Below are 12,585 nucleotides of genomic sequence, written 5' to 3' on the forward strand. Positions count from 1 at the left end.
CCATAATACTGTGCCATGCACTGACACGGGGCACAGGGCAGGGGTGCAGTGGGTCCTGTCATCTTTTCTTTAGCTTTAGCTGAATCCTGTCATTATGTTTAGGAGCTATTTCTACAGTGTGCATCTTCTTCTGGCCACCGGCCCATCGTGACTTGAGACTTGAACGAGGCCACAGTTCCCCTTGGAAACAATAGTGTCAGCACCTAGTCAGCGCCTTCTCAGTGGAGTTGCAGGAGACAGCCTCAGGGGGAAACCTTGCCACATCTACAGGGCAGAGGGCCCACTGTGGTGAACTGCAGCCTTGGTCAACTACAGCCATGTTCAGGATGAGCAACACAAAGCTGTTCACTGGCCACTTGTGACAAGCATCATCACCAAAATGGTACAGAGGCCAGAGAAGCACTCAGCAAATGGGCTTCTGCTAAGGGCTTGCATAGATGAGCTCATGGAATCCTCTTGAGACTTGTGAGGTTATAGACAGACCACATTTTTGTTACAAAAGCACCTATTTTCTTATGCTTCCTATTTTAGAACCAGGCTTTGAGTACCTACACTGTCCAGGACAAGATGCCAGGCATTGCAGAAGTTACAAAATTGAATCATAATTATAATGACCACCATCTATTGGTAGCATATGGAGAGCTTCCCCCACCAGATGCTTCACACATGCCAGCTTATACAGTGCCGAGAACCCTGGGTGATTGGGATTTTATCAAAGAGTAGGTTTTAACCTTATTCAGGCAGGTTAAACAGATGACTCTTAAGCTTTGCTGCTCATCAGAATTGTCTGAGGAGATTTTAAAAATTCCAATGCCCAGGTCACACTCCAGCCTCAATTAAATCAAAATCTCTCAGAGCAGGATGCAGACTCTACTTTGTATTAAATATAACCACACACTGTCCCCATGATTCCAGCAATGGCCTAAAGACTGGCTGAAGTTCCATGGCTGATAAGTAGGGGATCAGGGTGACAGAGTCAAGTGGTCTGACTCCAAAGCTGGTCCTGTCCTTTATATCCATAGGTCTCTACCTTTAAGTCACTCATAGACTCTGATAAAGGGAATAAGGATAGTCTATAATGCCACAAGGGAGAGTCAGTCAAAGCCAGGATGTAGGTCCAAAGAGCTAGAAAGTTCAAGGGAGGAGAGATTCCTGAATTTGGGGCCAGTGGGTGATGGTTTGTTTGGGAAAATCTTGTTTAGAAGGGGCCCAGAGGCACAGATCCACCTCCAAGAGTGGTGGTAGGAGGTGTCGCAGGTGGCGTCTATGGCATGCACAAAGCAGGGGATAGGAGAGCAGGCAGGGTCTAAGTGAAGACACAGCTGGGTCAGGGCTTTGAGGACCACCAGGGAGAAGGTAGAGGCAGAGCTAGCAGGTGGGTGTGGTGCTGGGAGGGCCTGAGAGTCAGAGGAAGGAGATGGTGTTGTATGTGGTTGGCAACAAGAACCCCTGAAGAGTCTCCAGCTGGCCATGACATGATTGTGCATATACTCTAGGAAGAGTCATCTAGCTGTGGCGCAGGGGAGGTACTCTAGCTCTACTGTAGAAAGAAAATGATTGAGAGGTCAGATAGATTGGGATTGGAGATCAACTAGGAGGAGGATGCAGCCTTCCTAAAAATTAAGAACCATCCGGGAATGAGGCAGTGAGACTGGAAGGAGTAAGAGCCATTGGAATGGCAGAATGGACATAACTTAGCAGTGGCTGGCCACGTGGGAGACTTAGCTTTTGATAGCAGCCCTGAAATTCACTAGTTAGGTGACCTTGGGCAAGTCACTTAACCCTCCATGCCTTAGTACCCAGCTTGATGGATGGGAATAGTGAGACTCTCCTTGCTCATCTCACAAAGCGGCTGTGAGTCTCAGATGAGATAATGCATGTGAACATGGTCAGAGGAATAAAAAAGCATTATATTCACAAATTATACAAAGTCCTACACAACTTCATGATGTTATTAATACTCTGCATGTTCTCTTTACTTTCCCAAGCTCTTAAACTTGAAGGCTGCACTACCACACGAGAAAAAAGTATTAATAATGATGTCTTTTATAGCTTAAAGTTATGAACAAATAAAAAGAGTTTATGACTTTTGCTGTTGCTGGAGAACAGACTTACCAACATGAATTTGAATTAAAATGTCAATAATTTTTCATTTGAGTTTCTTAAAATATATTTAATTTCTTTTTACATTTCCCCTCATTTTATGTAGCAATATAGTCTACATATTGAGTTTCTGGAATAATACTTCAAGATCCAAACTAACCAGAACACAAAGTCATTGTCTTCATCCATTTGTGCTGTTACGACAGAATACCACAGACTGGTAATTTAAATAGAATAGAAATTTATTTCTCATAGTTCTAGAGACTGGGAAGTCCAAGATCAAAGCACTGGCATCTGTTGTCTGGTGAGTGGCTTCTTGCTGTGTCCTTATATGATAGAAGGCAGAGGGCAAAAAGGGGACCGACACTGTCCTAACATGTCAGAGGAGCAGAAGAGAGTGAATCCACTCCCACAAGTCTTTTTTTAAAGTGGCATTAATCTGTTCATGGGGGCTCTGTCTCAGAAGATGGTGGTCATCAGGATCATAACATCTATGCCAAGGGTCCTCATTCAGTTATAGTTCCTGACACTTGGGGCACCCAGAAAGGGACTGCAGAAGAGAATAGACTTGAAGACTAATCCTCAATTATGCTCAGAATTCTATTAACTGGTATTCCAAGTTCCAAGGGGGCCCATGCCTTGGAACTGTGGAATTCTAGGTACCTATGGCCTCTAGTTTACTCTGTGGTCTCTAGTGTGAGTGCTAAATTTTTCAAGAACTCTCTACAATGTTCCATAGGGTGCACATGCCATCCAACTGGAGAGTCCCATTTGGGCTTCTCAACCTGTCCTAAACTAAATAACCAATTGTTAAGTATTTTGATTGTGCCAAATATTTAATTATGTTTGCTGCCACACACACACACACACACACGCACACACATATACATGTGTGTGCACATATATATGCACCATATATCTGTACTATATATATCTATGCACACATCCTTATTTATCCTCACAACAAAATAGAATTATTGCCCATTTTGCAGAAGAGGAGGTTGTATAACTTGCCAAAGGTCACACCGCATGAACACTGTTAAAAAGTATTTCAGCTTACCGAACACTCTGCATTCACTCTTCCATTTTCAGAGAATTTAAGTATGAGACTATGGGACCTAAGAGGTGTGAACCATCTCATGTAGTTCTCTTCACTCCAACAGAACTGGCAGGACCACTTAGTAAACTGGTCTCCTGACAAATGGGTAGTTTCTGCCTGCACATCATCATGTGTAAATATTAGTGTAGATGTATAAAAACATGGAACCATTTCATCATTTTAAAATAGCTATTTGCTGTGACTTCAAAACATCCAACACATGATTGGAATATTTTACTCCTGGGAAACTGGGAGTTCTCACTTTCAGGAAAAGAAAAAATTGGCAACCACTTTTAATAACAAAACAGCCTTTTCTAGAGCAGGAAGGAAGACAGAAAGGCACCACAGTGTTGGAAATAAAGTCATTCGGAGAAAACACAGCAAGGCTCCTAGAGAGGTGTGGGGCTTTCCCTGCAGCTGCCTTGAGTCCCACGTGCCAGATTCCCTTGGCTCCCTCCTGAAGGATGAACATGGATGACAGCCATGACCATTCTCTGGCCATCCTCTCTCAGACCTGGGTGTTGCTGAGGTGCAGCTGCAAGATGACACCACCTACTGCTTGACAACTTCTTATCAACCTCAGTGCCCAGGAGGTGAGTGCCAGCCCAGCCAGCTGAATTAATCATATCCTAATGGGTACAACCGTTAGAAGACAAGGCCACCTTGCAGGCTGCTTTTGACTAGTCATGGAAGAAAGCAGAGGATGGCAGGAAGCCACCCACTCACAGACATCCCTTCAAAGTAGCCCTTACCCCCTTGATCCCAAAATCCATCCCATGCATCCATCATCCCTGTGGCTTCCAACTCAGTCTGTGACTTCTGTCACAGCCAGAGGCAAGTGATCAGGAGCACTGGCCTGGGGGCCAGCCCTGCTACGGTCCTGTGTAGGGATGGCAGCAATGTGACAGGCATACACTGTGAATGAGCTGCAAGCTTCCTCCACCCCCAACACTTGACACACATCTGTGCCCCTGGGTGCTTTACTTTTCTGACTTACGCTCTGCTTCCCAGTGGGGACAGCCTAGACCCCTGGCAGCATGGTGGGGTGCTGACCCCCTGCCTCATTCTTACCCGTGACCCCTCCCTTAATCCCGCAGGCTCTGGCCTGGGTCTTTCCCGCTTCGCACAAACAGACCCCAAAATGATTCAGCCACAGGCCTGCCTCTGAGCACCTTCCCTTCACTCAGTCCTTCAACAAACACTGGTGAGCCTCTGAGGATTGCCAGCAGTTAACTTCAGTTATCTCATACTCTGGGGGTGGGGGATACAAACTAATAAATCAGCCACGAGAGTGAAGTAGGATGTGTACTCCAAGGGAGACCATGGTGCTATGCGGGCTCAGAGAAGAGGCTCCAAACCCAACCAGTAGCACCCAGCGAGGGGTTTCTGATGGAGATGAGGACAGAGCTGAGTCTGGAAAGTTGAATAGGGATGAGCAGGCAAGTCAGCGGGGAGGCAGGGAGGGAATAGGCGGAGGAAACAGCACCAGCAGGAGCAGGAGAAAACAACCACCATGGCATATATGTGCGAAGTATACAAAGAACCACAGCACCGGGTTTAAGCTGGGGATACACCACAAAGGACCACAAATGCATGTTTTAACTGTCTCCTTGGTGTGACTGGAATGCCTGACAGGCTTTAAACAAGGGAGTGGCCCAGTGAGATCCTGGTGGGAGGATGATGTCATTGGCTGCAGAGCTGGTCATGGAGAGAGAGCAGGAGCTGTGGGCTGGGTTGGCGTCTACTGCAGTCACCCCCACCCATAGCTAAGACCTACCTGGATGCCAACACTGGCCCTGTGGAACCCAGGTCTTCCCTATCATTTGGTTCCCAGTAAGCCAGACCCCAGGGCACCCCTTTGACTAGCTGCTCTGTTCTGCTGGCCTGTGCTCCACTGGCCAGGGCTGGTAAAGGGCCAGCACACAGAGCATCGCTACCTCAGCAGGCCAGTCACCAAACCACAAGCCAGCAGGGTGACAGGGCAAGTGGATTTTGAAGAAGGGGAGTGGGAAAGAAGGGCACGGGTCTGACAGATGGCGAGTAGCAGGCATGCCTCAGAACACTACTGGGTCATACTGGGGCTTCAGGAGGATGCCAGAGGCCATGGGAGGGCTTTGGGCTCCTGCAAGAGGGAGAGACAAGTCCCAGAACAGAAAAGCTAGGCTCTGGTGCCTTACTTGATTCTGAAGAAGATTGAGCCAGCCGTGGGATCCCAGCACCCTGAGACAGGAATGTGATTTCCCTACCCTCCCACCCACATCCTCAGAGAAAATGCAAGTGGGTCTCTGGATAGGGCACTGCCATTCACCACCACCCCCTTCTCCCTCAGTCCTCCCCAGAGGGGAGGCCCCAAGTCAACCACCCAAAACCCGGGGCCCGGTGTGGAGGACACCACTCCCACACCACAAGTGGGGAAGCAAGAGTAGAGATCAGCCTGGCTTCTGCCTCTAGAGCTGCGCAACAGCCATGGCTTACTCAGAAGTACAAATCCCCGCTTTCTGCACCTCTGCTTCCCTCTGGGCCACCGCAAAGGCTGTGCGAGAGGGACCGCCCGGTGTGCCAAGGCAGGGAGATTGGTGCAGACAGCTCTCTTGTCACAGCATCAATCAATGCCAATCCTTCACCTACAGAACCACTACCCAAAACCAGTCGTGAGCAGATGATAGAGCCTTTGATTAATTCCCTTAAACAGCCTTTGAACAGAATTGCAGAAAAGCATTTTCTCCACCAAATGACACTGTGTAAACTTTCTAGGGACCAAGGGAGGGTGGCACAAAAAAAAGCATATTAAATGAAATCACTGAAGAAAACTCCCAAAGTATAAAATATCAACCACGGCAGTGTTATCTGAAGCCTGCCATCAAGATGAATGGGGGTGCCTGGGAGAAACATCAGATGGTATTTGTCAACTAGCTGTTCTGAAGGACAAAGCAGGTCATTCCCCAAACGAAGAGAAGTGAGACAGCCTCAGTGGGCCAGAGACGTGTGCCTGGAAGGCAAAATCAAGCCTCCTGGAAATGGCATTGTATACCACTGACAAAATGTATTTCTCTCCTGTTTAAATAAAAATGAAGAGAGAAAAATCATTGTAGAAATGGTTTGGGGTTGCACAGCCCCCAAGTTCTTGGGAGAAGACACAGGACTCAGCCCTTAGGTGCACGTGGCTGTCTCGCTCCCTCCAGAAAATGTGGCTCTTCAGTCCAAATCCACAGCCCTGCCCTACATTCCTCCTGTGCAGTTTGGCCCCACACTGGGTGCTGAGGCACAATGGCAAGTTCCTCCTTTAACTAGGGCTCTCCACCCCACCTCCAGCTCAAATTTTGAGACCAAGCTTGGGTGTCGCCTCCACCCTGCAGCTTCCCCTGACTCTCTGGGTTGGACTGGGACAGCAACACGGGTTTGCTCCATTTCCATGCCTACTTCATCTCATTGCGTACTCTCTTAGATGAAATGAGCTCTTCACCTGCCATGCCTAATACCTGCACCAACTTCTAGCAGGGCTGGACTGGATTATACTGTGATCACTCTCACACCCCTGCAGCCCACTAGACTAGGAGGTCCTGAGGGCACTCTCTGCATGGCAAATCCCCAGAACAGAGGACACTGCCCACACCCAGTAAACTCTGGGGTGATCTGAGGGAGGACTGGGCCACTGCTGATTCTGCAGTCTGAGATGTAGTACCACACTCTATAGAGCCAAGTTGTTAGGACATAAATACTAATTAAATTTTGGGAACCAAGCAATTCAAGAAACAGAATTTTGGGGTATTTTTTTGCCCTGGGGCATGGTAAAAAAAAAAATCACTGAGACACAAAGGGTGCTGTGATCCAAGAAGTTGAGGAACCTCTGCCTTAAGGTGAGGTTGGTGCAGAGCAGGGAGACAGCTCCCAGGCCTGCCCTGGTGTGTCGTCCGAGCCCACCTGCAATGCTGCCTGCCCACTCGGTTCACTGCAACGTGTGCTGAGCTCCTATCAGGTGCCAAGCACTGCGCTCAGCACGGGGCCATGGGCGAGGTCCTGCTGCAGCACCTGGCCCAGTGGCTGTGCAAGCTGCACTGCAAGTTCCACAAACTACAGCCCCCTTATCCAACCTCCCCCCCAAAAACAGGTCTTCCGGATATAGCTGCAGTTCCAAAACAGGGAGACAAACACAAAACCAACAGTCTGAAAACTCACAAAAAGACCTTATGGGATATACCAGAAACTTGTATCTTTAGGATTAATGTTATGAGTAACTCTAAGCAGAAAGCTCAGAGAATAATATGGAAAAACTAGCACAGAGACAATACCCATCTCTGCCCATCTTCCTAGCTCCTAAGTAACCCCAGAGATTCTGGGGTACAGGGCCTCCAAGACAGGTCATGTGGGATCTATTTTCACCTTTTCCTATCCATCACCACAACCTCCCATCCTTAACATTATGAAGGCTGTGAGGCGTAGAGAAGGAAAAGGAGGTCCTGTGATTGCCAGAGTAGGGCTAGATCATTTCATTATAAAGTATTGTAAAGAGAAAGAAACCTAAATCCAAGCAGGACACTCCAATAAAAGACAAGAGGGACCTGAGTCTGCTCTTCCAAGGCAAATAGGGAGGGCTCTGGAGGCATACAGAGCAGAGCTAAGACCACAGACCCTGTGTGGGCAGCAGAGGTTGAAAAAGCACCTGTGTGCACAGAATGTCCCCCTTGGTTGCTCCCAGTTGAATACCTACAAGAGTATGGTAAGAAGGGGGTCTTTGTTCCCTTCCTTCCCATTCTCATCTTAGATGAGGAGATCAGTGTAATTTGCAGTGAGTCAATTAAAATAATTTAATACATAATCATCATCATTATAATAACATATCAATGTTTTACCCTAAGAGATAATCACTAGTAACAAAAGATGGTAGTGAGTTTAACATACGGCAGCCATATGACTCAAACATCTCATTCCTAGGTATTTATATTAAGGGAAATTAATTAATTTCTATACTGCAGTAGATTGGAAATAATCTAAATATCCATTAGCTGAATGAATAAGCAAATTGTGATACATGTATATAATGGAATACTACTGAGCAATAAAAGGAATGAACTATTAATGCATGCCACAAGTGAATTTCAAAAATAATTTAAGCAAAAGAAGCCAGACATAAAGAAAAGTATATTTTGTATAGTTTCATTTCTATAAAATTCTAGGAAATGCAAACTAATCTATAGTGACAGAAAGCAAAACAGTGGTCACTTGCAGGGTGGGGCATGAGCTAGGAAGGGGCAGCAGAGTGGATTACAAATGGGAATGATGAAACTTGTGAGGGTCATAGATTTGTTCTTTATCTTGGTTGTGATGATGGTTTCATGGGTGTGTACATATTCCAAAATTACTAAATTGTACACTTTAAATATGTGTAGTTTACTGTGTGCTAATTATACCGGTTAAGAAAATGACAGTAGAGAATATTCTGTAAGAATTTAAATAGGAATATAAGCTGATGGATCCCTCTTGGAAGGCAGTTTGGTAATACATATCAGGAACCTTAAAATATTCTTTGATACTCCTTTTAGAGCTGTATCCTAAGAACATAAAATGAGATATAAAATGTTTACTGCAGGATTATTTATAATGAAAAAATAGAAACCCCTAATATATCTGACAAAAAAGACTTCTCAAATAAATTGTAGTATAGTCACATACTGAAATATTATGTAGCCATTAAAGGTAATACTTATGAGGAGTTTTTAATAACCTAGAAAAATACTTATGTGATAATGTTAAGTGAAAAAAACAAGATATATATTATACATATGGTATGAACTAAATTACATAAAAATATGCATTAAAAATCCCTGATATACCTTCAGTATTATCTCTGAGTGATGGAGGGTATGGGTGATTTTTAATCTTTTAAAGCAAATTTTTTTTTTTTGTTTGTTTGTTTTTCAGCTCATTAAGGGGGTACAAAAGATCAGGCTATATACATTGCCCATGCCTCCCCATCCCCCCGAGTCTGAGCTTTAGTTATGTCCATTTCCTAGACAGTGCACATCACTCTCATCATATAGGTGTGCACTCCTCCCCTCCCCACACCCCATCCCCCCCAGAGAGAACTTCAAACGTGTCCATTCCCCAGGCAGTGCGCATTGCACTCATCAAGTAGGTATACACCCATCCCTTCCACCCAGCCCCGACCTCTGTCCAATACCCAATTGGTGTGAATCCCAAATGTGCACTCAGGGAAACCAGTTTGCTGGTGAGTACATGTGGTGCTTGTTTTTCCATTCTTGGGATATTTCACTTAATAGAATGGGTTCCAGCTCACTCCAGGAGAACCAAAGAGATGCCATATCGCCATCATTTCTAATAGCTGAGTAATATTCCATGGTATACATATACCACATTTTGCTAATCCATTCATGAATCGATGGGCATTTGGGTTGTTTCCACATCTTTGCGATTGTGAATTGTGCTGCTATAAACATTCGGGTGCAGGTGTCTTTTTTATAGAATGACTTTTGTTCTTCTGGGTAGATGCCCAGTAATGGGATTGCTGGATCGAATGGTAGGTCTACTTGAATCTGTTTAAGGTATCTCCACATTGCTTTCCACAGGGGCTGCACTAGTTTACAGTCCCACCAGCAGTGTATGAGAGTACCTGTCTCTCCACACCCACGAATTTTCTACAATAAGTATATTTTTTAAATTATAAAATAAATAAACAATATCCAAGGAAATTCCTTAATATTTTTGTTATTCCTTGAAAAAGCAGGCCCTTATAAAGTTAAGAACCAGATTGCATTTCTCTAATCCTTGCATCTATGAAAATGTAGAAATGTCTTCTCTACAAACTGCCACTCTGTAACTTGAACCCATGTTCCTTTTTCTACTTTTAGAACACCGAGAAAACGAACTGATCAACACCACATGTTGTCATCTAATTTTGTTGCATATTTTGTTCAAACTCCACTTCTATCTATATCTTGAGTGTAAGCCTCCCGAAGGCAGAGGTGGGGCTTAGGCCTCCCCTGTCACTTCCACCCCATTTTGCCATAATATCTAGGAAAAAGCTAAGGACACGGGGGACATGCAAACACACACACATGCACAATGATGACAGAAATGAATAGTAATGCTATATCATATTCTTATAACATCTCTCCTTTTTTATCAAAGGCCCAAAGCAACAGCCCCGGGGGTGAGTGATTGGGTTGGTGGTCCTGTGGGCCCATTGTATAAAGAGGAAAATGAGAGCAAAGCACTAACTTTGGCTGAGACTAATTTCAGGAGTGTTTCCATGATTTCCCTATGACAGAAGAACTGGAATTCTATAGTAATTCACCTGAGAGTTTCAATAATGTCCTGTTCATCTTTGTATCTCCAGGCAGACATTTTGTAAATTTTTGTTGAGTGATTTCTAGAAGAAAATGTAAGCAAATTGGTAAAGGGATGGCTATGCATTTGATTCTATTTTCTCAAATGTAACATATATCCAAGAGAATCTTCTGTTTTTCAATACCTATTTAATTATTTCTGAATGATGTGACCCTCTAAACAGTAATTTGTTTCACGAAAGTCTTGGAACAGCCCTAAATGGTGGACACACTGAGGAGGCCCTGACCCTCATCTCAGGAGTCCACCACCCCACTCCCAGCCCCACGATGTAAAGTTGAGTCACCCCCAGCCTCTTTCATGGTCACCATCATCACATAGCCCACCAAACAAATAGTCTTAAATATTCTCCTGAGTGCCATAGGCAGCACTTCAGTCCCATAAAGTGGTTGAGTGTTTAAAACAGCTCAAGTGATGGCAGGTACAGAAGGAAAGGAAGGCAAAATGTTGAGAGAGTCAGCAAGTGGGTACAGGGCCCTGGTAGCTCAAGCCTAGTGCTAGGCCTGGGAGGACAGATAAGTGTGGAGAGGTGACATGGCTCATGTCCTCCAGAAACAATGCCAAGAAGGCTCAAGCTCTGGTACTCTTCTAGGCAATGGGAAACTACCAAAGCTTTTTAATTAGGGGCTGACATGCTCAGAGCCGGTAAAGGAGGCCTGGAAGGAGAAAGAGCCTAAAAACCCAGTGAGGAGACATCTCAAGGATCTAAGAGTGAAATGGTGGCCTGAACTAGAATGAGACAGAGACAGTGAGAATAAGAGGATGGATACAGAACAGTGGGATGCTGAGCTGGCTCATATCAGCTCACAGAAACCACATACACAACGCTTCCCAACTCCATGTTCAGTGACGTCACGTTGGTTGCTTGAAATCAGCCATGATGGGAGCATTTCCATGAAAGAAATGGGCAAATGCTACAAATCAGAGGAGTTCCCCTCCCCTCCCAAGCTGGTTTTTATACATTTACACATACCGCTGGATATAGGTTTTGGAAGCCAGCTTCACGTGGGAGGAAAAGTGGAAAGAAGAGTCCAGGTTGACTCCCTGATGTTTCTAGGCTGGATTTCAGGATGGACAAGTTTCCATCCCTTAAGATAGGGAACACAGGAGAATAAGGTGGTGTGTGGTCAGGGATGGAGAAGGTAAGGTCAGTCAAGGATATTTTGGGTTTGAAGAGTCCATAATATGACCCAAAGAATGTAGCTTGAGGGCAATGACATTCTGTGTTTGAAGCTTAGGAGGCAGTTCTGTGCTGCAGGGAGAGGTTGTATTTAAAGCCATGTGAGCAGGTAAAAAAATAGGTGTGGGGTGGGGAGCAGAGGATGAGCTTGGGACTCTGCAGAACCCAACATTTTAGGGACTTGCAGAAGAGATGACTGGGCAAAGGAGTCTGAGAAAAATTCAAGGAGAAATGGGTGGATGTCCCAGCAGACAATGAAAGAGGAGAATTGAATAAATGGGAACAGCTGTCAAATGCTACAAACTTCAAAGAAGCCTCTGAGCTTGGCATCATAGGGACCACTGGTGACCCTAACTAGACTAGATTCTGCAGAATGTGGGGATTGGGGGAGGAGAAATAATGCCCCCTCAATATCTGTTTAGTGAGGATGTATCACTGTATCAGTCAGGATCTGACTAAGAAAACAGTAACTACTCTAGGAAAGAGAGGAAATTCAACACAAAGAATTGGTTACCCAAGTGATGGAGAACAGTAAGCTAAACAGCAAATGGCAGGTGGGAACCCACTACTGCCCCAGAACTGGAGGAATAGAAGGAGGAGGTAGGGTCATCAGAGCCCAGAAGGTAAAGCCACATAGCAGACCTAGAACCGTGGCAGATCTCAAGAAGGGGACTTGACAGAGGCAGGAGATGTGTGCCAGGAGCTGGAGCTACAGAGAAAGAGAGGTGGCCGTTGACAGCGAGATCGCTCAAGGCAGAGGAAGAGAGGGGAAAACACTTTGGCTTCTCCCTTCCTCCCACCCTCCAGTCTTCCACTAGTGCCTCCCCTTGGCTGTACCTAG

This window comes from Eulemur rufifrons, chromosome 7 (genome assembly GCF_041146395.1).
Source record: "Eulemur rufifrons isolate Redbay chromosome 7, OSU_ERuf_1, whole genome shotgun sequence".
Taxonomy (NCBI): domain Eukaryota; kingdom Metazoa; phylum Chordata; class Mammalia; order Primates; family Lemuridae; genus Eulemur; species Eulemur rufifrons.